This window comes from Dermacentor albipictus, chromosome 7 (assembly GCF_038994185.2).
Source record: "Dermacentor albipictus isolate Rhodes 1998 colony chromosome 7, USDA_Dalb.pri_finalv2, whole genome shotgun sequence".
Taxonomy (NCBI): Eukaryota; Metazoa; Arthropoda; class Arachnida; order Ixodida; family Ixodidae; genus Dermacentor; species Dermacentor albipictus.
Window position 1 is genome coordinate 117,371,655 of NC_091827.1, and position 23,910 is coordinate 117,395,564.

At 46.7% G+C, this 23,910-nt stretch overlaps 16 non-coding genes across 16 annotated transcripts; all 16 read right to left on the bottom strand.

Annotated features, from left to right (window-relative positions):
• Positions 1-3,967: 3,967 nt before the first annotated feature.
• On the bottom strand, positions 3,968-4,039 carry TRNAT-UGU (transfer RNA threonine (anticodon UGU)). The gene has a single exon. It is a non-coding gene; the product is annotated as a tRNA-Thr (tRNA).
• An 84-nt stretch (positions 4,040-4,123) lies between these two features.
• TRNAT-UGU (transfer RNA threonine (anticodon UGU)) lies at positions 4,124-4,195 on the bottom strand. Its single transcript has one exon. It is a non-coding gene; the product is annotated as a tRNA-Thr (tRNA).
• An 8,063-nt stretch (positions 4,196-12,258) lies between these two features.
• Positions 12,259-12,330, bottom strand: TRNAT-UGU (transfer RNA threonine (anticodon UGU)). Its single transcript has one exon. It is a non-coding gene; the product is annotated as a tRNA-Thr (tRNA).
• An 84-nt stretch (positions 12,331-12,414) lies between these two features.
• Positions 12,415-12,486, bottom strand: TRNAT-UGU (transfer RNA threonine (anticodon UGU)). The gene has a single exon. It is a non-coding gene; the product is annotated as a tRNA-Thr (tRNA).
• An 84-nt stretch (positions 12,487-12,570) lies between these two features.
• Positions 12,571-12,642, bottom strand: TRNAT-UGU (transfer RNA threonine (anticodon UGU)). Its single transcript has one exon. It is a non-coding gene; the product is annotated as a tRNA-Thr (tRNA).
• Positions 12,643-12,726: 84 nt separating this feature from the next.
• Positions 12,727-12,798, bottom strand: TRNAT-UGU (transfer RNA threonine (anticodon UGU)). The gene has a single exon. It is a non-coding gene; the product is annotated as a tRNA-Thr (tRNA).
• An 84-nt stretch (positions 12,799-12,882) lies between these two features.
• Positions 12,883-12,954, bottom strand: TRNAT-UGU (transfer RNA threonine (anticodon UGU)). Its single transcript has one exon. It is a non-coding gene; the product is annotated as a tRNA-Thr (tRNA).
• Positions 12,955-17,861: 4,907 nt separating this feature from the next.
• Positions 17,862-17,933, bottom strand: TRNAT-UGU (transfer RNA threonine (anticodon UGU)). Its single transcript has one exon. It is a non-coding gene; the product is annotated as a tRNA-Thr (tRNA).
• Positions 17,934-18,017: 84 nt separating this feature from the next.
• TRNAT-UGU (transfer RNA threonine (anticodon UGU)) lies at positions 18,018-18,089 on the bottom strand. The gene has a single exon. It is a non-coding gene; the product is annotated as a tRNA-Thr (tRNA).
• Positions 18,090-18,173: 84 nt separating this feature from the next.
• TRNAT-UGU (transfer RNA threonine (anticodon UGU)) lies at positions 18,174-18,245 on the bottom strand. The gene has a single exon. It is a non-coding gene; the product is annotated as a tRNA-Thr (tRNA).
• Positions 18,246-18,330: 85 nt separating this feature from the next.
• On the bottom strand, positions 18,331-18,402 carry TRNAT-UGU (transfer RNA threonine (anticodon UGU)). The gene has a single exon. It is a non-coding gene; the product is annotated as a tRNA-Thr (tRNA).
• Positions 18,403-18,486: 84 nt separating this feature from the next.
• Positions 18,487-18,558, bottom strand: TRNAT-UGU (transfer RNA threonine (anticodon UGU)). Its single transcript has one exon. It is a non-coding gene; the product is annotated as a tRNA-Thr (tRNA).
• An 85-nt stretch (positions 18,559-18,643) lies between these two features.
• On the bottom strand, positions 18,644-18,715 carry TRNAT-UGU (transfer RNA threonine (anticodon UGU)). The gene has a single exon. It is a non-coding gene; the product is annotated as a tRNA-Thr (tRNA).
• Positions 18,716-18,799: 84 nt separating this feature from the next.
• TRNAT-UGU (transfer RNA threonine (anticodon UGU)) lies at positions 18,800-18,871 on the bottom strand. Its single transcript has one exon. It is a non-coding gene; the product is annotated as a tRNA-Thr (tRNA).
• Positions 18,872-18,956: 85 nt separating this feature from the next.
• TRNAT-UGU (transfer RNA threonine (anticodon UGU)) lies at positions 18,957-19,028 on the bottom strand. The gene has a single exon. It is a non-coding gene; the product is annotated as a tRNA-Thr (tRNA).
• Positions 19,029-19,112: 84 nt separating this feature from the next.
• Positions 19,113-19,184, bottom strand: TRNAT-UGU (transfer RNA threonine (anticodon UGU)). Its single transcript has one exon. It is a non-coding gene; the product is annotated as a tRNA-Thr (tRNA).
• Positions 19,185-23,910: the final 4,726 nt, after the last annotated feature.

Here is a 23,910-nt window from a genome sequence, read left to right on the forward strand (position 1 = left end):
AAGTTCGGCTCATACTGAACACTTGAAGTACATAAAACACTTTTGCAACAAAAAACACATTACAGACTGTAGCGCGGGAAAACATAGAAAAGTTATGCCCTCCCCATTTTTCAGACTGATCCTTGAGCCTTTCTGTCTCTCCTGCCCAGTATTCTGCAGTATTTCTATAATGTTGGAGAGGAACCCCCAAGTATCTAGCAGGAATAGTTGTCCATCTCATGTTTGCATACGCCTCCGGCTTTTGCCCCCAATTTCCATGCCAAATGCCCAGAGATTTATCCCAGCTAATGGCACTTCCTGTAGCCCTACAGAATGATGTAGCTTCCTTAACAGCTTCTTTAATACTGTCTTTGTCTTTGCAGAATATGGCTATATCATCGGCATATGCCAGTATCTTTACTTCAGTAGCATAAAAGGAGTAACCATGCACCATTCTATTTATGCGAATTTTTAAACATAAGGGTTCCAAATAAAGTGCAAAAAGAAGAGACGAACACGCACACCCTTGTTTTATACCTGACAGTACTGGAATGTTTTCACTTACGGTGTTGTTAATTAAAAGGTTTACTGCACACTCTTCATACACCATCTTGATGCCCTCCTTGATAACGCTACCTACATTACAATGTTCTAGTAATAACTGTAGTATGTCATGATTAACTCTATCAAATGCTTTCTGAAGATCCAGCTGTATCATGGCTATGTTATCTTGAGTCATGTCACAGCATTCTAGGATAGTTCTAGCGGTGTGTATATTTGTGTAGATTGTCCTTCCTTTGATGCCACATGTCTGGTGAGGTAATACGAGGTGTGTGATAACGCTCTGCAATCTCTTGGCTAGCACCTTCGTAAATATTTTGTAGTCTACATTCGTAAGACTTATAGGTCCATAGGCCTCAACATCCAACAATTTCCTGGGATCATCCGATTTTGGAATGAGTACTACATGACATTTTCTAAAAGATAAAGGTGCTCTTTTTTGTTCATAGCACTCATTTATCACGCGATGTAACACTTGTGCCAGTTCTTCCTTGAAGCATTTGTAAATGGCAGCCCTTGGTCTATCAGGCCCAGGTGCTTTGCCAGTGTTTAGTTCATAAATGGCCTGTTTTACTTCATTCAGACTAATTGGCCGCTCAAGCGTTTGTCTTACTTCATCGCCTAGCCTTGGCATGAGCGACAAAAATTCGTTTCGTAAGGCTTCTGTATCTCATTTTTGGGCTTAGCAGTTTTCGATAGCATTCAACAAACGCTTTCTCTATCAGTTCCTTGTCGCGCGTCACATCGTTTTTATATCTTATTTCTTTTATCTCTTTTTTTACAGTTTGCCTTTTTTCTTCCCCGAGTGCCCGCTTAGTAGGCGTTTCCCCTAGCCATAGTCTTTCAGCCCGTGCTCTGACGATCGCTCCACGATATTTCTTTTCATCTATCACTTCGAGCTTACTTTTAAGGTCACGTTGTTCCTTGCTAAAGTGTCCAGGGTTAGCACTCTCAACCGCAATCGTATAATCTAGCGTGCTCCTAAGTTCTTTCTCTTGCTGTTTTTCAATGCTGCGCCGCACGCAAGCTCGTTCAATCGCCGCAATCTTTACTTCATTTTTAAATTGCTCCCAAAGCGCTGTGAAATTGGAAGATTCAACCGAACATATTTCATCTATCCTTTCCTTTACTTTTTTAACAAAAATTTCATCATCCAACAGTGTATCGTTTAATTTCTACAAGTTCCAACTAAACTTTGATACTTTTGTCTTGGTTCCTAGTGTCGCTATCACCAAGCAGTGATCACTAAATGTGACGTTCTTTACTTTGTATGCAGTAATGTGTGGTATCACAACTGCCGGAACATATATGCGATCTAGTCTAGCATGACTTACACCTTGGTAGTGCGTATACTGTACGTGCTCGCCGCCGTCAAAAATACAACCAACGTCGTCCAGCTCAAGCTCATTTGCAAGTGCGTTTAATAGTGTCGCACTTGTATCGCGGTAAGTCAATGTGTTGAGTCTGTCTTGCGGCCTGCACACACAATTAAAGTCTCCAAATAAAATTATGTTCCTTTCGTACGTCATGCATGTTCTCAGGTTTTCTATGTATTCTACACGTTCGTTAATGTTATTCGGAGTATACACACATATTGCACGCCAGAGGAGTCCACAAATGCCAAAGTCGATGAATAGTAGCCTGCCATCATCACTAGATTTTACAGATTGCGCTACAATATCGGTGCATTTTCGAACGAGTATCATGCAACCCGCTGAAGTGCCTCTAGCATGAGACACACATACATTATACCTATCACTGAAAGGTTCGACCATTCTGTGCGTTTGCTCTTCGCTTTCTACTTTGGTTTCCTGCACTGCCATTATGTCAATGTCATTTTCCAACAAGAGGCGGCTTAACTGGCACTGCCTCCTGCGGGATGCCAAACCCCTCACATTCAACGTAGCTACACAAAGGGGAAATGTCAGATTCACAGCCATTTTTCGGATTAGCAAACAGACGGAACGGTACTCACATCTGGACAGGCAGTGATAGCAAAAACCAGCACAGGTCACGTTCTACTTGTCCGCTATGTAACGTCTTATACTGAGGACAGGCTGGCTGAACACACTTCGCGCCCCTAAGTGGGAGTCGATGTTGAAGCCGTCCGCCTATCAGGCGGTATCTTCAGCTTCGGTTTGAGGCCCATTCGTCTCGTTATAGCGGTCTTCGGCGACGGCTCGCCGCTGCTCGATGGTTCGGTTGAGGCTTGAGATCCGTCAGTGGCCTCGCGAGGCCTCTTTGCAGCTGCTTTAGCGGCTGCTGTCATTTAAACATCCTCAATGCCTTCGGTCTCGTCTTTCGCGGTAGTCACTGATGCGCTTACTAAAATCGCGTCCTTTCTCTCATTGACGTTTTGGTCGTTAGTCGGCTTCCCGACCAGCACGCTCTTTGCCTCGCCATATTGGCTGTCGCCGGGCCCAGTGGAGTTTTCCTGAAGTGGAGACGCGTCAGAGGGTGTGCTGTCTGCCACCGGTTCTTCGGTCGTTGCTCGGGATGCTGCATCGGCATCAGCATGGTCCATTATGTGTTCAGCCATCTCGTCGCCTTTAACTGGACTTGTTACCGCTGCATAGGATCGCACGCAGTCTTGTTCTACGTGGCCAAATCGTCGGCAGAGTGCACAGCGTGGTATGCGACACTCGCGCCTGATATGTCCAGTTCCATTGCACCGGAGGCATAACGGGGGCCTTCCTGGTACATGCACGAGCGCTAAGTTTTCCGCGACGCGCACCTGATGAGGCAAGTCTTCAACTGTAATTCCAGGCTTTGGTAAGAGTGTCACCAAACGGGTGGTGGACCCTTTATCATTACATCCCTGTACTCGCCACTTTTCGCGGGCGATATCTGTAACCTTTCCGTAAGGGGCCAACGCTGCTCGAACCTCGTCGTCGTGAACGAAATGCAACAGCCAATAAAGCTTCAGTCTGATGCCTTGGTTGCAGGGACCATAAACGACACAGGGCTGGTCTTTCACGTTGAATGTTTCTGCCGCAAGCATCTTTTTCTTGGAAGCTTCATCACAGAAGGTCACCGCCCATACATGATTCATTTGGAAGGCGCCAAGGGCCACCACTTCCGGCAGCAGTGCAAGACGCTCGAGCGCATCTCGAAAGTGCTCGACCCGATACGGCCTGGTTTTAACATCCGCGTGCAAAAATACTGTATACAAAACTGATGTACCTGAAGGCAGATGAGGCAAAACAACTTGATAATCCGGGTAAGGCTTATCCGTACACCTTGTGCCACGGCCAAGGGCCACTGTAACCGCCCCTACGGAGCAAGGCATTCCGCGTCCGTTCACTGCGGTGGCCGGAAGTGGAATCCACTGAGCTATAGCGGCGACTCGACGTGGCGCACAACATGATTCAGCTATGTAGTGCTTGAATTACACTCAGATAAAAAATGTGAATAAAAAAGTATGCACTGCCACCAGTGAGGATTGAACTCACGACCCCTGGTTTACAAGACCAGTGCTCTACCACTGAGCTATAGCGGCGACTCGACGTGGCGCACAAAATTATTCAGCTATGTAGTGCTTGAATTACACTCAGATAAAATATGTGAATAAAAAAGTATGCACTGCCACCAGTGAGGATTGAACTCACGACCCCTAGTTTACAAGACCAGTGCTCTACCACTGAGCTATAGCGGCTGTTTTTTTATTTATTACCTTTCTCAGGAATGAAACAAAGCGATACAATCACAAATCCACACTACATAAGGTAATTAAAAACGCTTGCCCACTTTGGGTAAGCGTGGATATTTAAAAGCGCTTCAGGTTTACAAGAGCATCTAATACAGGTATCCATGCTGGTGGATCAATCTGTGCTTTATACATCTCACGAATAAACGCAATACTTTCTTTGAAGTACTCTCTGGCTGGCTGTGCGTTCATATCTGCATGATACACTGCCATTCTCCTTTTCCAGATGCTGTGAAGACATAAAGCCATAAACATGTCGTGCGGCACTCCTTCGTCATTATCGGTTGGAAGGAAGGGGATGCCATATGGGGTAATCGGTAACTCTTTTTTTAAAGTACGTTGCAGTATGTCCCATAAGAAGGTGGCATCTATGCAATCAAGAAAAATATGGTCGATAGTTTCTGGTTGCTTGCACAATAAGCAGTTTATCGTCCAAGGCACGAAGATACCCTTCTGCTCTAACCACGGTTTAACGGGCAGAGTTCCGTTGTGCAAGTAAAAGAAAAACGTTTTCACCGTGGACCGTACTGGCATCCGCTTCACCCTTTTCAGTACGTCTTTGCCTGCTCCTATTGACAACATGGTGCGATACAGACCCAGTGCCCTTTTAGTGGGCGTCTCCCTGCCGCTAGTGCATGTGCTCGCGCACGCACGATGGCGCCTTGATAACGCTCTTTGTCGAACTGTTCAAGTTTTTCCTTGATGTTTCGCACGTCGTCTTTGTACGTACCAGGTTCTCTACACTCAAGCGTTATCAGTTGCTCAAGCAGTCTCCTTAAGCCCTTTTCTTTCATTTCGCTATCGAATTTTATGCAACTCGATCTTTCTATGGCTTTAATTTTAACCTTCTGTTTAAAACATTCCCACTTCTCTGTTATTGTTTCCGTTGCATCATCGAATATTTCATTTACCGCATCCCTTACTGCTTTTACAAACCCCTGATCATTTAGTAACAAGGCATTCATTTTCCACAGATCCCAATTAATAGCATGTTTCGTTTTCACTACACCTATGTGACATTTTACAAGGCAGTTGTCCGAAAACGACACGGGCACAACACAATAACTATGGCATCTTGGAATCGTGTCCAATGACATGTACATTCGATCCAGTCGTGTGTGACTACTGCCCTGAAAACGAGTAAAAGTGACTTCCCGCCCCCCTTCCAGGCACTCGTAAACATCGTCAAGTTCATTTTCCGCTATTAGTTTTGATAATACGCTACAGCTTTTGTCTCGCACACCGGCATTATTCACTCTATCTCTGGCATTCAATACACAATTAAAGTCCCCTAACAACATAACGCGCTTCTCACAACGGACATACTTAGAAAGGTTCGAAAAAAACAAGACACGCTCCTCCACTGAATTCGGAGCATACACGCATATGACACGGAATTCAACCTCACATATCGAAACATCACAAAAAACAATCCTTCCAGATTGGCATGAAAATACACTTTTAATCTGCAGTCCAGGCAGCTTCTTAACGAACAGAATGCACCCCCCGGACGTGCCTACCGCATGACTAACCACCGCAAAATATCTGTGCGTGAATCGTCGCACCATGCTCCCGGTCTGCTCCTCTCTGTCAACCTTCTACCACTGAGCTATAGCGGCTTTTTTTTTCTTTATTTCCGAAGTTCACATGAAGAACAATAAGTCACAAACGATAAAGCCACTTCAGCTACGCTTGAGCTGAGGCGAGCAAAGGTAAAATTTCTTCAAACTCACTAAATCATCAAGGAGTGTTACCCACTGAGGTTGGTCATGCTGTGCCCGGATGCATTCCCGAAGGTAAGCAGCGCTTTCAATAAAGTTTTCACGTGCACTGCGCGTATTAACATCTGCATGCCTTACTTGCATTCGTGTTTTCCACAAGCTGTGGAGGCCAAGAATCATGAACAAATCATATGGTACATCTTCGTGATCAACCGGTAAAAACCTGATACCATAAGGGTCTAGTGTTAACTCTTTCTTTATAGTTCTCTGTAGGACGTCCCAGTGGAATACCGCGTCCCAGCAGTCCAGAAAAACATGTTCCACTGTCTCCGGCCTCTTACACAAAAGACAGTTCGTTGTCCAAGGGACAAAGATTCCTTTTTCTTGAAGCCACGTTTTGACAGGTAAGGTATTAGAGTGCAACTTGAAAAAGAATGTTTTCACGCCTGGCCTAACTGGCATCTTCTTCACTCGCTTTAAAATATTCTGCCCTGGGCCTCCACGATAAGGCGCCCGGTACAATGGCACCGGCAGCATGATATCCACAAGATCTTTGTTCAGCTTTTTCTTGGGAACACTGTACAAATAGTCTGGGGAAAAACGCACTTCTAACAACTTACAAGAAAGCACAACCTCGCGCAAAAATCCGGTTACAGCACCACACATGTTCTCACCAGAGGACACTATGTTTCTTGGGAGTAGCCTCTGCAATCGGACCTGTATATCCGTTCTTAAGAAGGTGTCATTTTGATCACGAAAGAAAATAAAGCGTGATACCACTTGACGCAAAAACAAATGAACCAGTCCAAGGCCTCCACTCTTCACTGAAAGAAACAGGTTTGTTCTCCTCGTTTTTTCCCAGGTCGAAGTCCAAAGAAAGACGGCAAATATACGATGCAATTTTTGAATAGAGGTCCACGAAGCACACAGTACATTCATGAGGTACCATATTTTCGAAATGAGAAAAACATTGCAGACAAAGGCACGTGAGAAAATTGACAGATTCCTTCCCTGCCAAGCTCCCGCTTTCTCTCTCGCCCTTGACATCTCTTCGTTCCAAAGTGGGCTGGGATCGCGATAACATTCTAGGGGCACACCAAGGTATCGCCTTGGCATGGGAGACCATTGCAGCCGTGAGAAAAATTGCGGTGTAATATCCCATTCCCCGTGCCAAAATCCAGAACTTTTTTCCCAGTTTACTTGACATCCAGTCTGGTTACAAAACCTTTCCAGAGTGTTTGTAACTTCACAAATGTTTTCTCTGTTCGTGCAAAATACCGCTATGTCGTCCGCATACGCAAGAAGTTTCACCTCAGCAGATTGCAGCTTGAAACCCGTGACATAGTCACTGTTGATAATGGCCAGACATAAAGGCTCTAGATACGCTGGAAAAAGCAGGGGAGAGAGCGGACAACCTTGCCTCACCGAAGAGCGCACTGTGAGGCGCTCAGTAAGGTCGCCATTAACTATAATGCGTGTCATACAATTTGCGTACGCCATTTTTACTCCTACTATTACACTACCCAGGTTAGCGTGCTCTAGAATGGAGAAAAGAATGTCGTGTGAAACGCGGTCGAACGCTTTAGCCAAGTCCAGCTGTATCATAGCTACCTGGCTTCCAAGCGCGTCAACACATTCCAATACGGTTCTGGCCACATGTATATTTGTAGCATTGCTACGTCCTCTGATTCCACAGGTTTGGTGCGGCCCTACTAATTTGTCGATTACACTCTGAAGTCGTTTGGCTATTACTTTCATGTACACCTTGTAGTCGACATTAGTGAGGCTGATAGGTCTGTAGGAACCCACTAACATTCGTTACTCCGCATCATCAGACTTGGGAATAAGTACAATGTGTGAAATACCAAAGGACAGTGGAACTTTTTTGCGTTCATAGGCTTCTGTTATCACTTGTAACAAGAACTGAGAAACATCATGTTTAAAGGTTTTACAGAAGGCAGCGTTGAGCCCATCTGGCCCCGGCGCTTTTCCAGACGGAAGATCATCTATTGCTTTCTCGACCTCTTCCAAAGTAATAGGCAATTCAAGACGCCCTTTTACATCATTGTCGAGTGTTGGCATTAGTCGGAGTAAATTCCCTTCAAACCCTTGCGCATGCTCGCGCCTATTGCCGAAAAGTTCAGCAAAGTATTCCGTAATAGCGCGCTGAATCTCACTAGGGTCGCTTGTAATGTGCCCCTCGTATCTTACTTGCCTGATTTCCTTCTGGCAAGCGTACCGCTTTTCATCTGATAGCGCCCGCTTTGTAGGCGTTTCGCCTGCCCACAAGTTATCGCTCCTTGAGCGTATTATTGCTGCTCTATACCTGTCAGTGTCAATTGTTTCGATCTGACACTTCACGTCTTTTATTTCTTTACTAAAATTTCCTGGCTTATTGGTTTCCATCCTAACCAAGCACTCAAGTTGTTCGCGAAGTTCCCTTTCTTTTCCTTTCTGTTTATACCGAATGGCGCTACTTTTTCCAATAGCTTTAACCCTTTAAGGCGCCTTGTACACAATTGTGTACATTGTACTTCTGGTGTTTTTTTCGCGTTCAGGGAGCGCAATTTTCTATTAGGTTGGCTTTAGCACATTGCCAAACTTTAAACTGACAAACATGTGCATTTCGGGCACCATCTGTCGCATTTCGGTGAAGATGTTCATATCAAAAGAAGAAATGGCGGACGCCGGAGCAGCAAAGAGCGGTGAGTCAAGTTCTTAATTTTTTAGAGCCGCTTTTTTTATTGTGGCAAGCGAAAAAAAATTAGACGCGCTTGTGCATAATATGAAGTACCGAGGAGTGATAATTTTATCCTTTCTGAGGAGATGACCGAACGCTAACGCTCGCACGCGCATGTGTACACGATTGTGTACAAAGCGCCGTGGTCGCTGCAGAAATGAAGAACGCTGAGAGTTGCTTTGATTTTCTTTCCAGGTTTTTTGGCCATTCGTCGTTCTTTCTACAATCCAAACAAGTATAAGAAAACCCAAAAGACAGCTGAAAGGCTTTTGGAGCTCATTCCTGATAAATGTTTCAGACGTTGGGGAAAGTGACGACGAAGAAGCCACGTGCGAAGCGACCGACGCCTGCGTTGCAGCTGCGTTCACCAACCTCACAGAAGAGGAAGATGGTGCTGCAGGGGAAACGCAAGCTGAAGAAGTGGACACAGAGTGTTTTTTTTCCTTTTGTGAACCTAGGTATCCGCAATTCTTGACTGGACTACCACCGTGACAATCAAACGCTGCCTGGAGCTAAACTCCTATATTTGATGAATTTTCGCTTGCTTGCAAGCTGCCGAAGCATTAATTAAGTCGGTACTGCCCGAGAAAAAGCGTGGAAGGCCTTCTCTTGCAGAGATCCAAGCACCACAAGCAAAGATAGGGCAAAAAAGCAAGAATATCGCTTCCTTGCACCGACGCCCACTACGACTCCTTTGACCACTGGTCCGAATCCCGCGGCCAGAAGGTGCGAATTAGGTGCAAGCTCGAGAAGTGCACACGAGGCGCCCGGATATTCTGCATGAAATGCGCCATGCAACTGTGCCTGACGAAAGAGAGAAATTGCTTCCTCGCATTCCGCAAGTGAATTTTGTGACCACCGAGGCGCTGTGTACACAATTGTGTACGATGTTGCAAATAATAAAGTTTCATGATAACTTTCAAGAATTCGATGGTTTTGTGTTTCTTAGGTCCCAAAAAGAATGTTTATATATAAAAAGATTTTTTTCTATGCATAATTGCAAGTGGCGCCTGAAAGGGTTGAGCTTCACTCGTCCTTTGAAACTTTCCCCTTCAACGGCAAAGCAGTCCACTTGCTCAGCTAGTACCCCATAAAGATCACTTTTAATTTCCTTGACAAATCCTTCATCGTCTAAAATTTTCTCATTTAGTTTCCAAAGGTGCCAATTAAAGCGTGATTTCCTTCCCTTCGTTCCAAAAGTCGCGCTTACAAGGCAATGATCACTAAACGACACAGGTTTTACATCATAGGCTGTGCATAGTGGCACGAGATCAGCAGAAACATACAGTCTATCTAATCTTGCGTGACTGTCGCGTTGAAAGTGTGTGTAATCAGGCCGTGTTCCAGCCGAAAACACACTTCCAACGTCCTCCAATAAATATTCGTGCACAAATTGGGTCAACAGTTCCGCGCTCTTGTCCCTCACTGGTCTACACTTCACTCGGTCAGTAGCAGCACATACACAGTTGAAGTCGCCCAATACAAGCAACACCTTGTCACAATTCAAGTACGGCTCAATGGAATAAAAAAAAAACATTTACGTTCACTTTCAACATTGGGGGCATAAACACATACAACGCGCCAGTGTAGGTTTGAAAAAGAAAAATCAACAACCAAGAGGCGGCCACTTTCACATGCAAATGCAGACTCCACACTTATACCTAATGTGTTGCGAATGAAGATAAGGCATCCACCCGATGTCCCAACGGAGTGACACACACACACTTCAAAGTTGGCGCGGAAAGGGGGCACCATGCGGTCAGTATGTTCTTGTGACTCTATCTTTGATTCTTGCACAGCTATTAGGTCAAGGTCATTATCAATAAGCAGGCGATTAAGCTGACATTGCCGCCTTCGTGCTCCCAGCCCTCTCACATTCAATGTTGCTACACGCAATGGGGTTCTTAGCTCAACTTCCATACGTTTACGTAATAAAAAGGGGCGCGCTCCGCATGGTGCCTACCTCTGTCGACCATGTGATTTTCCCGACTGGTGTTGCGCAATGATGTACGGGGGGTCTATCTGGCCACCCAAAGGGTTGACTGGTGCTTGTCTCGAAGTGGTCTGAGGCACCTCCTCGTCGCATCCTCCACTTTGCATGCGCGCAAACTCGAAAAGTCAGCCAAAAACACCGTGTCGGTCGATACACAACCGACGCTGACATTCCACAGAACACGGGAAAAAAAATTACGGAGGCAGTTTACCTGCCTGCCGTGACTCGGCCAAAAGGTTTGGACGCGGCTTCAACGACGAACGTCGACTTCCTGTCGTTTTTGGAGGCGGCTCCCCACTGCTACTACCACCGGGCTGCAGGTTCTCACCGGCGCTCTCTTCGCGGGACCGTTTTCCAGCGGTTAGGGCAGCCGCTTCATCGTCGGCGTCCATGGCGTCGGCAATGCGAGGCTCCACGCGGTCCGGGGTTTTCAGCGAAAGTTTCTTATCGGCAACCGCACTGTGACCGCTGTAACTTTCGTGGTCACGCTGCGCTCGCTGAGATGCCACCACTGCTGAAGACGTCAACGTTGTCGTTGTCTTCTGCTTAACCAGAGGCGTAAACGAAGGCCCATCTTTCGTCTCCGTTTTCCCAATTGTCCTCGCTGCCTCTTCTGCGTCCGCCTCGTCCATCAAATGCTCCGAGGCATCTTCACTGGTTCCAGGGCCGGCGATGATGGCATAAGTACGGGGGCACTCACCGTCTTCGTGACCGAAACGTCGACAAGCTCGGCATCGCGGCACCTTACACTCCCGTCGAATGTGTCCCGTACCTCGGCAGCGAAGACATAACGGAGGCCTTCCAGGCACAACGACGAGTGCCAACTCACCCCCAACGTTAAGCTGGTGCGGCAATTCGTCCAGTTTAACGCCAGCTTTCAATTTCAGCGTGACCATCCTGCTCGTTGAGCCTTTCTCTGACACGCCGTGCACACGCCAGCGCTCTCGGACCACCTCGGAGACCTTTCCGTACGGTGCGAGCGCGACACGCACGTCCTCGTCCGGCACGGTGTAAAGCAGCCAATGGAGCTTGAGACGTACGTCCTGGTTTGCCGGGTCGATAACCATGCAGCGGCGTTCTTTGACGCGCAGCTCACCGACGCCTGCAATCTTCTTAACGGCATCCGCATCCTTCAGCGTGATGGCCCAGACATGTCTCATCCGATACGCCCCCAGGGCGATAACATCGGAGAGAAGCGATTGCCTAGCCAACGCGTCTCGAAAATCTTCCACCCGGTATGGGTGGGCCCTGATATCCGCGTGCAAAAAAACGGTATTTAAAACTAAACGCCCGGTTGGGAGACTTGGCAGAACAACCTGGTAGTCGTCTTCCATTTCCATAGCCCTGTTACCGCGGCCAGAAAAGGCCGCTGAAGCCGCTCCAACGGAGCCCGTCATCATGCGTCTGTCACGCTCGGTGGCCGGAAGCAGAAACCAGTCCCATCGCGACGGGACACGAATCGAGCTATAGCGGCGACTCGACGTGGCGCACAAAATGATTCAGCTATGTAGTGCTTGAATTACACTCAGATAAAATATGTGAATAAAAAAGTAGGCACTGCCACCAGTGAGGATTGAACTCACGCCCCCTGGTTTACAAGACCAGTGCTCTACCACTGAGCTATAGCGGCGACTCGACGTGGCGCACAAAATGATTCAGCTATGTAGTGCTTCAGTTACACTCAGATAAAATATGTGAATAAAAAAGTATGCACTGCCACCAGTGAGGATTGAACTCACGACCCCTGCTTTACAAGACCAGTGCTCTACCACTGAGCTATAGCGGCGCCTCGACGTGGCGCACAAAATGATTCAGCTATGTAGTGCTTGAATTACACTCAGATAAAATATGTGAATAAAAAAGTATGCACTGCCACCAGTGAGGATTGAACTCACGCCCCCTGGTTTACAAGACCAGTGCTCTACCACTGAGCTATAGCGGCGACTCGACGTGGCGCACAAAATGATTCAGCTATGTAGTGCTTGAATTACACTCAGATAAAATATGTGAATAAAAAAGTATGCACTGCCACCAGTGAGGATTGAACTCACGCCCCCTGGTTTACAAGACCAGTGCTCCACCACTGAGCTATAGCGGCGACTCGACGTGGCGCACAAAATGATTCAGCTATGTAGTGCTTCAATTACACTCAGATAAAATATGTGAATAAAAAAGTATGCACTGCCACCAGTGAGGATTGAACTCACGCCCCCGGGTTTACAAGACCAGTGCTCTACCACTGAGGTATAGCGGCTTTTTTTTTCTTTATTTCCAATGTGACAACACAAAACAGAGAAACCAACACAAAAATATTAAAAGCGCCAACCAGTAGCTTGTTGACGCGACATTGCTAAAAACGTTTTAATGACACTAGGTCATTAAGTACAGGATACCATGTTGGCTGTTCGTCCTGGGACTGGTACACATCTCGGATATAGGCAATGCTTTCAATGAAGTTTTCTCTTACCGATCTTACAATAGGATCTGCATGTCTCACAGCCATTCTTGTTTTCCACATGCTATGCATGCTTAATACCATGAACATGTCATAGGGCACACCCCCGTCATTGTTAATCGCAAGAAAGTTAATTCCATATGGTGTGAGGGGCAAATCTTTTTTCAGCGTTCGCTGGAGGACGTCCCAATGAAAAAATGAATCTAGACAGTCTAGGAATATATGTGTTACTGTTTCTGGCTTGCGGCATAAAATGCAATCAACTGACCAGGGAAGAAAAAAACCCTTTTCCTGCAGCCAGGGTTTGACTGGGAGCGTGCCACTATGTAGTTGAAAAAAGAAAGTTTTCACAGACGACCGAACCGGCATTTTGTTAACTCTCTTTAAAACATCCTTACCCGGACCGACAGAAAAAATGGCTCGATATAAAGGTACTGGAAGCATCACGTCACGGAGATCTTTGTACAATTATTTCTTTGATACTATAATGAGATAATCAAAAGAGAAACGTACTCGAAGAATCTTGAAGGCACTTACAACTTCGCGTAGATACCCGCACAAGCCGCTTCCAGTAACGCCACACGATGACACAATAAACTCGGGGAGAGCATTCTGCAGTCTCACTTGAAGCACTGCTCGCAAAAAAGGGTCATGCTGGTCCCGCAAGAAAATAAACCTTGAGACAATCTGCCTCAGAAAAAGATGAGCTAAGCCGAGCCCTCCTGCTTTCAGTGAGTGAAATAAGTTCAGACGACTTGTGCGTTCCCATGTTGAATTCCATACAAACGTTGCAAGAATTCTATGCAATTTCTGCGCACTAGTTCGTGACATAGCGAGCACCTGCAACACATACCAAATTCGCGCAACAAGGAACGTATTGCAAATAGTTGACCTGGTAAATATGGATAAATTTTTTCCTCCCCATTTCGTAGTTTTCTGGCGCATTCTCTCAGCTTCTTCTCTCCAGTATTCTGTAGGCTCATCATACCAGTTTAAAGGTGCTCCTAGATATTTTGTAGGAGAGACTGTCCACTGTAAATTTTCAAAGACATTGGGCTTCTCATCCCAGCTGCCATGCCAAAAACCGGCACACTTCTCCCAGTTAACAGCGCTTCCAGACATTTTGCAATACGTTCGAGCTTGTTTAACAGTTTCACGGACACTTTCTTTATCCCCACAAAAGACGGCTACATCATCCGCATAGGAGAGAATTTTTACTTGACTGCCCATTAAACGGAAACCGCGTATTTTCTCATTGTGTATAACTTTTAAGCAAAAAGGCTCCAAGCAAATTGCGAAGAGAAGTGACGAAGCTGGGCATCCTTGTTTTATGCTTCTACATAAGTTAATATTACCAGAGAGTTGTTTATTCACTAATAAGTTAGTGCTACACCCTTCGTAAGACAGTTTTAAGCCTTCTAATATAATGTTTCCAACATTCACGTGCTCTAGAATAGAAAAGAGCACACTGTGCACAACACGGTCGAAGGCCTTCTCCATGTCTAGTTGCATCATAGCAACTCTTCCTTCCCAGGCATCGCAACACTCCAGAATACTTCTTGCCACATGTATGTTATTAAGTATCGAGCGGCCTCTTATGCCACAAGTTTGGTGTGGGCCAACTATTGATGTCATCACTGATTGCAACCTTCTTGCTAACACCTTCATGAATATCTTATAATCTACATTGGATAAAGTTATGGGGCGATACGACCGCACTGAGAGCAGCTTTACAGGGTCTTCCCATTTCGGGATCAGCACTGTATGGGTTTTTCGGAAAGAAGGCGGCATGTATTTTACTTTATAAGCCTCGGCTAGAACACGGTGTAAAATGACTGCTAGTTCATGCTTAAATGCCTTGTAGAAAGCTGCGCCTAGGCCATCAGGTCCGGGCGCCTTTCCAGGTTTGAGTTCATCAATGGCGGTTTCGATCTCATTCAACGTAATCGGTTCCTCAAGGACTGTCTTGACGTCATCATCTAGCCTCGGCATTAAAGGCAAGTATTCGCTATCAAAGCCAGCTTCTACCGCTCCTTTGCAGCTTAACAACTCTCTGTAGTGTTCGAAGAAGGCACGCTGTATTGTATTACTATCGGTACTACGCACGTTGCCGTATTCAATTTCTTTTATTTCATTTTGCGATGCGTATCTTTTCTCTTCGCCCAAAGCGCGCCTTGTGGGCGTTTCCCCGAGCCACAAATGCTCTGAGCGCGCACGTATCACTGACCCCCTATATCTCTTGACATCAATGATTTCAAGCTCATTTTTTATATTCCTTATCTCTGTTGACAACTCTTCTGGCTGTGGGCATTTTATCGACAACAATACGTTAAGCTTATTTCGCAATTCATTTTCTTTTCTTTTTTCATTGTAGCGTAACACAGAGGCTCTTTCAATGGCTGTTATTTTAAATTCCTGTTTAAACTCTTCCCACATCGCTATAAACCCCGCGGATTCACTAGCAAGCATCTCTCGTATATGTTCTTTTATAAACGCGAGAAAGGTTGCGTCGTCCAGAAGTTTGACGTTGAATTTCCATAAGCACCAATTAAAAGGGCGGTTTTCTTTCCTCTTGCCGAGCGAGAACATTACAAGACTGTGGTCGCTGAAGGATACGTGCTTTACGTCATAGCTTCTACACAACGGAACCAGTCTCGCTGATATATAAGCTCGATCTAATCTCGCGTGACTGCCCCGTTGGAAATGCGTGAACACAGTCTGCTTTCCACTGCAAAACACCGTACCAACATCTTCTAATTCACGCTCTCGGGTTGCTGCGAGCAAGAAACCTGCGCTTTGATCGCGTACAAGCAAGTTGTTATTCCGGTCGTCAGAAAAACAAACACAATTGAACTCTCCCAGCAAGATAATATAGCGCTCAGATTTCAAATAGACATCAAGTTTTCCAAAAAAGTCACGGCGTTCTCTTTCATTATTTGGGGCGTATATGCAAATTACCCGCCATTCCGAATCCCAGAGCGAAAAGTCACACACAATCATTCGACCTTCATCACAAACAAATACGGATTGCGGTACAATTTCTAAAGATTTCCGCAACAACAAAACACACCCACCAGAACTGCCGACAGCATGGGAAACGCACGCACTGTACCGCGCTCTAAATGTTTGAACCATTCGGTCGGTGCGCTCTTCACTTTCAATTTTTGTTTCCTGTAGAGCGACTATGTCTAAATCATTTTCTTGCAGTAACCGGCTGACCTGGTACTGCCGCCTTTTCGCGCCCAGGCCTCGGGCATTGAGCGTACCAATGTGTAGCGCTATTACAGATTTTGAAGCCATTTCCTTTTTTTTTAGAAGAAGAAAAACAAGCATACTAGTTCAAGTGAACCCATACATCCTGCCATTTCTCAGAACGCGCACAATTCTTTCCTAGGCAAAAGCGACCGAACTTTACAATTGTACTCTGCAGCCCGTCCCTCACCTCGCATACAGGCATTGCTGGGCGACGCCCTCGTTATTACGGGGGCGCCTTCGGTACCGTCGGAATGGAATCCGGCGGAATGTGAGGCTTTGGCTTGAAAGAAGGACGGCGGTACGAACTTTCTTTCCTGGACGGCTCCTGTGCCTTCCCGCTGCCCCCTTCGTCACCTTCGGAAACTTGCGTGTGTGGGCGTTTCGCAGACGAGCTGCTCGCGACGTCCATGTCTTCTTGGTCGCTACTCGGCGAGGCTTGAGTGGTGTCAGAGACGTCTTTGACGGAGCACGTTGGCATAGCGGTAACCTGTCGTTCAGGTGTCACGTCACTGTGGTCGCTCCCCACACTTTTCGCAAGTTCCTTCTCGGACGTTTCAACAGCTGCCGACGTAGGTTGTCTGTCCTTGATTCCCGCAGCCTCCGCCGCGTCCGCCTCGTCCATGATGTGCTCGATGGGGTCCTCCCGGCTCCTTTGGCTCGCTACGCTTGCGTAGGTTTTAGCGCACTGGCGCCGCAGGCAAAGCGGCGGTCTCCCCGGTACCACCACAAGGGCCGTAATGCCACACACTCGTAGCTGGTGTGGCAGGTCATCCAAAGTCACGCCACCCTTGAGCTTCAGATTAACCGTCCGTGTTGAGGAGCCCTTATCGCCGAGTCCTGGTACACGCCATTGCTCTCTGCAAACGTCCGTCACTTTTCCGTACGGTGCGAGAGCAGCGCGCACGTCTTCGTCTTGTATGTGGTAAAGCAGCCAATAGAGCCTTAGGCGGACAGTATGGGTGCTCGGATCTATCACGAGGCAGCGGTGATTCTTCACAGTCACATCAGTGACGGCGAGCAACTTCTTCATTCCTTCCGCAGTCTTGAAGGTGACCGCCCACACGTGATTCATCTGAAATGCCCCCAAGGCAACTACCTCGGGGAGCAGTTCCAGACGATCCAATGTATCTCGGAAGTCCTCAGCTCGAAACGGCCTGGCTTTAACGCTGCCGTGAAGAAAAACAGTATTTAAAACAGACGAACCTGATGGCAGTTGTGGCAAAATAACGTCATATTCCGTAGAATCCTGTGCATCTGTCCTGTTACCGCGGCCCTGCTGGGCCGCATTCGCCGCTCCAAGGGAGCTCGACATTACACGACCGTACACTACGGTGGCCGGAAGTGGACTGCACTGAGCTATAGCGGCGCCTCGACGTGGCGCACAACATGATTCAGCTATGTAGTGCTTGAATTACACTCAGATAAAATATGTGAATAAAAAAAGTATGCACTGCCACCAGTGAGGATTGAACTCACGACCCCTGGTTTACAAGACCAGTGCTCTACCACTGAGCTATAGCGGCGACTCGACGTGGCGCACAAAATGATTCAGCTATGTAGTGCTTCAATTACACTCAGATAAAATATGTGAATAAAAAAGTATGCACTGCCACCAGTGAGGATTGAACTCACGACCCCTGGTTTACAAGACCAGCGCTCTACCACTGAGCTATAGCGGCGCCTCGACGTGGCGCACAAAATGATTCAGCTATGTAGTGCTTCAATTACACTCAGATAAAATATGTGAATAAAAAAGTATGCACTGCCACCAGTGAGGATTGAACTCACGACCCCTGGTTTACAAGACCAGTGCTCTACCACTGAGCTATAGCGGCGCCTCGACGTGGCGCACAACATGATTCAGCTATGTAGTGCTTGAATTACACTCAGATAAAATATGTGAATAAAAACAGTATGCACTGCCACCAGTGAGGATTGAACTCACGCCCCCTGGTTTACAAGACCAGTGCTCTACCACTGAGCTATAGCGGCGACTCGACGTGGCGCACAAAATGATTCAGTTATGTAGTGCTTCAATTACACTCAGATACAATATGTGAATAAAAAAGTATGCACTGCCACCAGTGAGGATTGAACTCACGACCCCTGGTTTACAAGACCAGTGCTCTACCACTGAGCTATAGCGGCGCCTCGACGTGGCGCACAACATGATTCAGCTATGTAGTGCTTGAATTACACTCAGATAAAATATGTGAATAAAAAAAGTATGCACTGCCACCAGTGAGGATTGAACTCACGACCCCTGGTTTACAAGACCTGTGCTCTACCACTGAGCTATAGCGGCAACTCGACGTGGCGCACAAAATGATTCAGCTATGTAGTGCTTCAATTACACTCAGATAAAATATGTGAATAAAAAAGTATGCACTGCCACCAGTGAGGATTGAACGCACGACCCCTGGTTTACAAGACCAGTGCTCTACCACTGAGCTATAGCGGCGCCTCGACGTGGCGCACAACATGATTCAGCTATGTAGTGCTTGAATTACACTCAGATAAAATATGTGAATAAAAAAAGTATGCACTGCCACCAGTGAGGATTGAACTCACGACCCCTGGTTTACAAGACCAGTGCTCTACCACTGAGCTATAGCGGCGACTCGACGTGGCGCACAAAATGATTCAGCTATGTAGTGCTTCAATTACACTCAGATAAAATATGTGAATAAAAAAGTATGCACTGCCACCAGTGAGGATTCAACTCACGACCCCTGGTTTACAAGACCAGTGCTCTACCACTGAGCTATAGCGGCGACTTTTTTTTTCTTTATTGCCTGTTTTATAACAAATACACGATTCACAGATATTCTCCGCTGCGATTACAAAACAAAAAAGACAGTTCAGTGTGCGGGTGTACCTTGTCGTTTAATTTTGGTTTAAAAAGGCTGAATGTTTGCAAGCTGTTCAAATGCTGTTAACCACTCAGGTGGTTCGGTGAGCGGTTTAAACGCTTCGCGAATCTACAATACATTTTCAGCAAAATATTCTTTGGCCGGTTTTGCGTCAACATCCTCATTACGTACCGCCATTCGTGTTTTCCACACGCTGTGCATGCAGAGTAACATCACCATATCACATGGCACGCCTTCTGTCTCTTCAAACGGTAAAAAACGGATTCCAAAAGGTGTTAAAGGAAATTCTTTTTTTTAGTGTCCTTTGTAGAATGTCCCAAAGGAAGACTGAGTCCCTGCACTCCAGAAAAATATGCTCCATTGTCTCCGGTTTCTGACATATCTGGCAATTCACACTCCAGGGTACAAAGATCCCCTTCTGCTGCAGCCATGGCTTGACAGGAAGCGTGCCAGTGTGTAGCATGAAAAAAAAGTTTTTGTTGTTGCTCTTACAGGCATTTTCTTAACTCTTTTTAAGACATTCTGCTCACGCCCCAGTGCATATACTGCACGGTATATTGGTACTGGACACATGATATTAACTAAATCTCGGTATAATCGCTTTCTTGCGACTGTGTTCAGGTATTCCAAAGAAAAGTGCACTTTTAGAAAACGGAAAGAGCTTATCACTTCAAACAAAAAACCTCGGACAACCACTTGACGTATGCCATACGACGTCACAACATATTCTGGCAGTGCGTCACCTAATCGCGTCTGGATAACGCACCGCAAAAAAAAAATCGCTTTCGTCGCGCAAGAACATGAAGCGTGACACAACTTGTTTCAAAAATAAATGCGACAAACCCAACCCTCCTTTCTGCACAGCGTGAAACAGATTGAGACGACTCATGCGCTCCCATCCTGATCCCCACACGAACATAGCAAAAACCCTGTGCAACGTTTGTACACACACGCGGGATATACATAAAACTTGCAACATATAAAACACTTTAGCGACAAGAAATAAATTGCAGACAGTGGCTCTCGTGAATATTGACAGATTCTCGCCTCCCCACTTCGTTGTTTCTGCTTTAGCCCGCTCAGTTTGTTCAGTCCATTGCGTCGTGGTATCGCGATAGTATTCCAAAGGAACCCCAAGATAAGTGGTTGGCGTATCTGTGAACGGTACTGTTTCTAACACTGTAGGCCGGCTGTCCCATTCACCGTGCCAGAAGCCAAGGCTTTTTGGCCAGCTTATGGCACTCCCCGTTAGACTGCAAAACTTTCTTGCATCCTTGACTGCCTCCCGAATGCTCTCTTGGTCAATGCAAAAAAGTGCGATGTCATCTGCGTAAGCTAGTATTTTTACTTCCCGAGTTAAAAGACGGTAGCCGCGAATGTTTTCGTTTTCTCGTACCTTCAAACAGAAAGGTTCAAGAAAAATCGCAAAAAGTAAGGGCGACAAAGGGCACCCCTGGCGCACACTGGATAATACTGGTATATTTTCGCTGAGTCTTTTATTGATTATTAGGTTAGCGGAACAGTTCTCATAAGCCATGGCTACTCCGTCCTGAATCACTTCGCCTACATTAATGTGTTTTAGCAGGGCAAGAAGTATGCTATGAGCAACCCTGTCAAAAGCTTTTTCTAGGTCTAACTGAACCATTGCTACACATTCGGGGTTCGCATCACAGCATTCCAATATACTCCTAGCGATGTGAATATTCGACAATATTGTTCTATTCCTGATACCGCATGTTTGGTGTGGGCCTACTATGGATTTAATAACTGACTGCATCCTTTTTCCGAGCACCTTCATGTAGATTTTATAATCGGAATTCGTAAGACTTATGGGCCTGTATCCAGCGACAGATTTCAGCTTTACCGTATCGGTGGTTTTCGGTATAAGCACAACATGACTTTTTCTGAATGATGGCGGCAAGTGCTTAGTTTCATGAGCTTCTGATATTACACAGTGCAGTATCTCGCTTATTTCGGCCTTGAAAGTTTTATAGAAAGCTGCTCCTAGTCCGTCTGGTCCAGGCGCCTTTCCTTTACCCAAGTCTTCTATGGCTTCTGTAATTTCTTTCCCAGAGATCGGTCTCTCGAGTCCCTCTTTTATTTCGTCTTGTAATTTTGGCAGAAGTGTTAGAAAGGTGTTCACAAACTCTTCTGTTACGGGCACCTGCCTACCGAGCAACGCTCGGTAGTGTTCAACGAAAGCTTTTTCAATTACTTCTGGGTCTTTTGACATTGTGTTGTTAAAACAAATTTCTTTTATTATGTTTGTGGATGCGTAACCCTTTTCGTCACTGAGCGCGCGCTTAGTTGGCGCCTCTCCCAGCCACAGCCTCTCGGATCGTGCTCTTATCGCGGCTCCTTGGTAAATTTGAGCGTCCACCCTTTCAAGTTCGCGTTTAATTTCTCTAATCTGTTTCGAAAACAATCCCGGTATTGTGCACTCCGCGTTTAGAAAATAATTGAGCATGCTTTGCAGTTCTTTCTCTCTTTGTTTAGCTTTATGACGCATCACACAAGCCCTCTCGATCGCACGCATTTTCACTTCAATTTTAAACTGCTCCCACAGCTCAGCCCAATTTGTTGTAGCATCTATTTGCATTACGTCAATTTTTCCTTTTACCGTTTTGACAAACCATTCATCACTTAAGATCGTTTCGTTCATTTTCCACAGTTCCCAGTTAAAGTGAGACCCTCTATGTTTCGTGCCCAATGTACACATTACTAGGCTGTGATCACTGAAGCTCACGTGCTTAACTGCGTAGCTAGTGACCGTTCGCGCAAGGTTTGCTGATACGTACAAACGATCTAGTCGAGCGTGACTCTGCCCTTGGAAATGAGTAAAAACAACACTGTTACCGCTTAATATGCTTCCAACGTCTACTAAATCATAGTCTGCCACGATTGCGCAGAGTTGATGCGCACTTGTATCCCGTATTATTTTACTGGGCACCCTATCTTCGGACATGCAAACACAATTGAAGTCACCAAGAAGAACAACATTTCTTTCACACGTCAGGTGTGACTCAACAAAGTTAAAAAAAAATTTCCTATCACTAATTTTGTTTGGAGCGTACACACAGACAATTCGCCAATCAATATTATTGAAAGAGAAATCACAGACGACCAATCGCCCATCTTGGGCCGACATTACACTCTGCGCAACAATACCTATTGAATTACGCAAAAATAAAAGACAGCCACCGGCCTTGCCTACTCCATGACAAACACAAGTGTTGTAACGGGATTTAAAAACCTGAACCATTTTGTCCGTTTGCTCTTCGCTTTCAATTTTAGTTTCTTGAACAGCAAGAATATCTATGTCGTTTTCCAGCATCAGGCGACTTAATTGTGCTTGTCGCCGTCTAGCCGTTAACCCTCGTACGTTAAGCGTGCCAATACGTATTGCTATTCCATGATTATTTGCCATTGAAAGAGAAGAGCAAGCACAAACTACAATACGTTTCGGAAATCAAAGATCGCCAAACTTACAAAAAACAAAACCCTGCTCCATCATAAGCTCCGTCTCATACGGCGAAGGCATGACGTTACCAAATGCGCTACTCATCATTCACTTAAAGGTTCCGCAGCACCGAGTCCTTACTGAGCCTTCTACCGAACAGCACCCCGCTACCGCGGGGGAACTGTCGGCGTTGTCCGCTTATCTGGTGGGACAGTCGGCGTCTGTCGCCCGTCTGGTGGGACGGTCGGCGTCTGCCGACCACCTGGCGGATTGGTCGGCGTCTGGCGCCCCTCAGGTGGATGTTCTCGCGTCGGCCTCCTCTCGAGCGGAACGTTCGGCTTGGACTTGAGTGTAGACCGCCGGAAAGAGGAAGCCTTCGTGGGTGGCCCTTCGCTGCTGACACCGTCGTCTTGCTCAAGCCTGGCATCTTGATCGGATATTTCGCGAGGTCTCTTTGAAACGGCGCTGGCCTGGTCCATTTTCTCGTCGGATTCTTCGATGAAGGCAGCGCCAGAGTTGCCCTGTCGCAGACCGTCCTCGGCAGCCTCCGCGTCCCCCTCACTTTCACGCACCGTAGAATTTTCTGCAGACGGTTCCCTTTGCACTTCATTCTTGGCCACTGCCTCGCTACTGCCCTTTCTGGGTTGTCACTTGACGCTTGCCATGACCACTGGCTTCTCTTCCGTGCCTCGTGGGTCTCCGCCCGCTCCAGCAGTCTCTTCCGCGTCCGCTTCATCCATCAAGTGCTCGTCTAACGCGTCGCTCCGGCCAGACCCGGTCACGTTAGCGTAGCTTCTCACGCACTGGGTCTCGTCGTGGCCGAAACGACGACAGAGTCCACAGCGTGGCACACGGCACTCGCGCCGTATATGGCCGGTGCCGCGGCATCGGAGGCAGAGCGGAGCTCTGCCAGGAACGATCACGAGCGCATGGTCCTCTGATACTCGTAGCTGATGCGGGATGTCTTCCATGGTCATACCAGCCTTCAGCCGTAACGATACCAGACGCGTGTGAGAACCTTTGTCGCCGCACCCTGGTACTCGCCACCGCTCCCTGGAAATTTCCGTCACCGTTCCGAACGGCGCCAAGGCTGCTCTGACGTCCTCGTCGGGAGTCGTGTGAAGCAGCCAGAACAGCTTCATTCTAATATCCTGGTTGCAAGGGTCA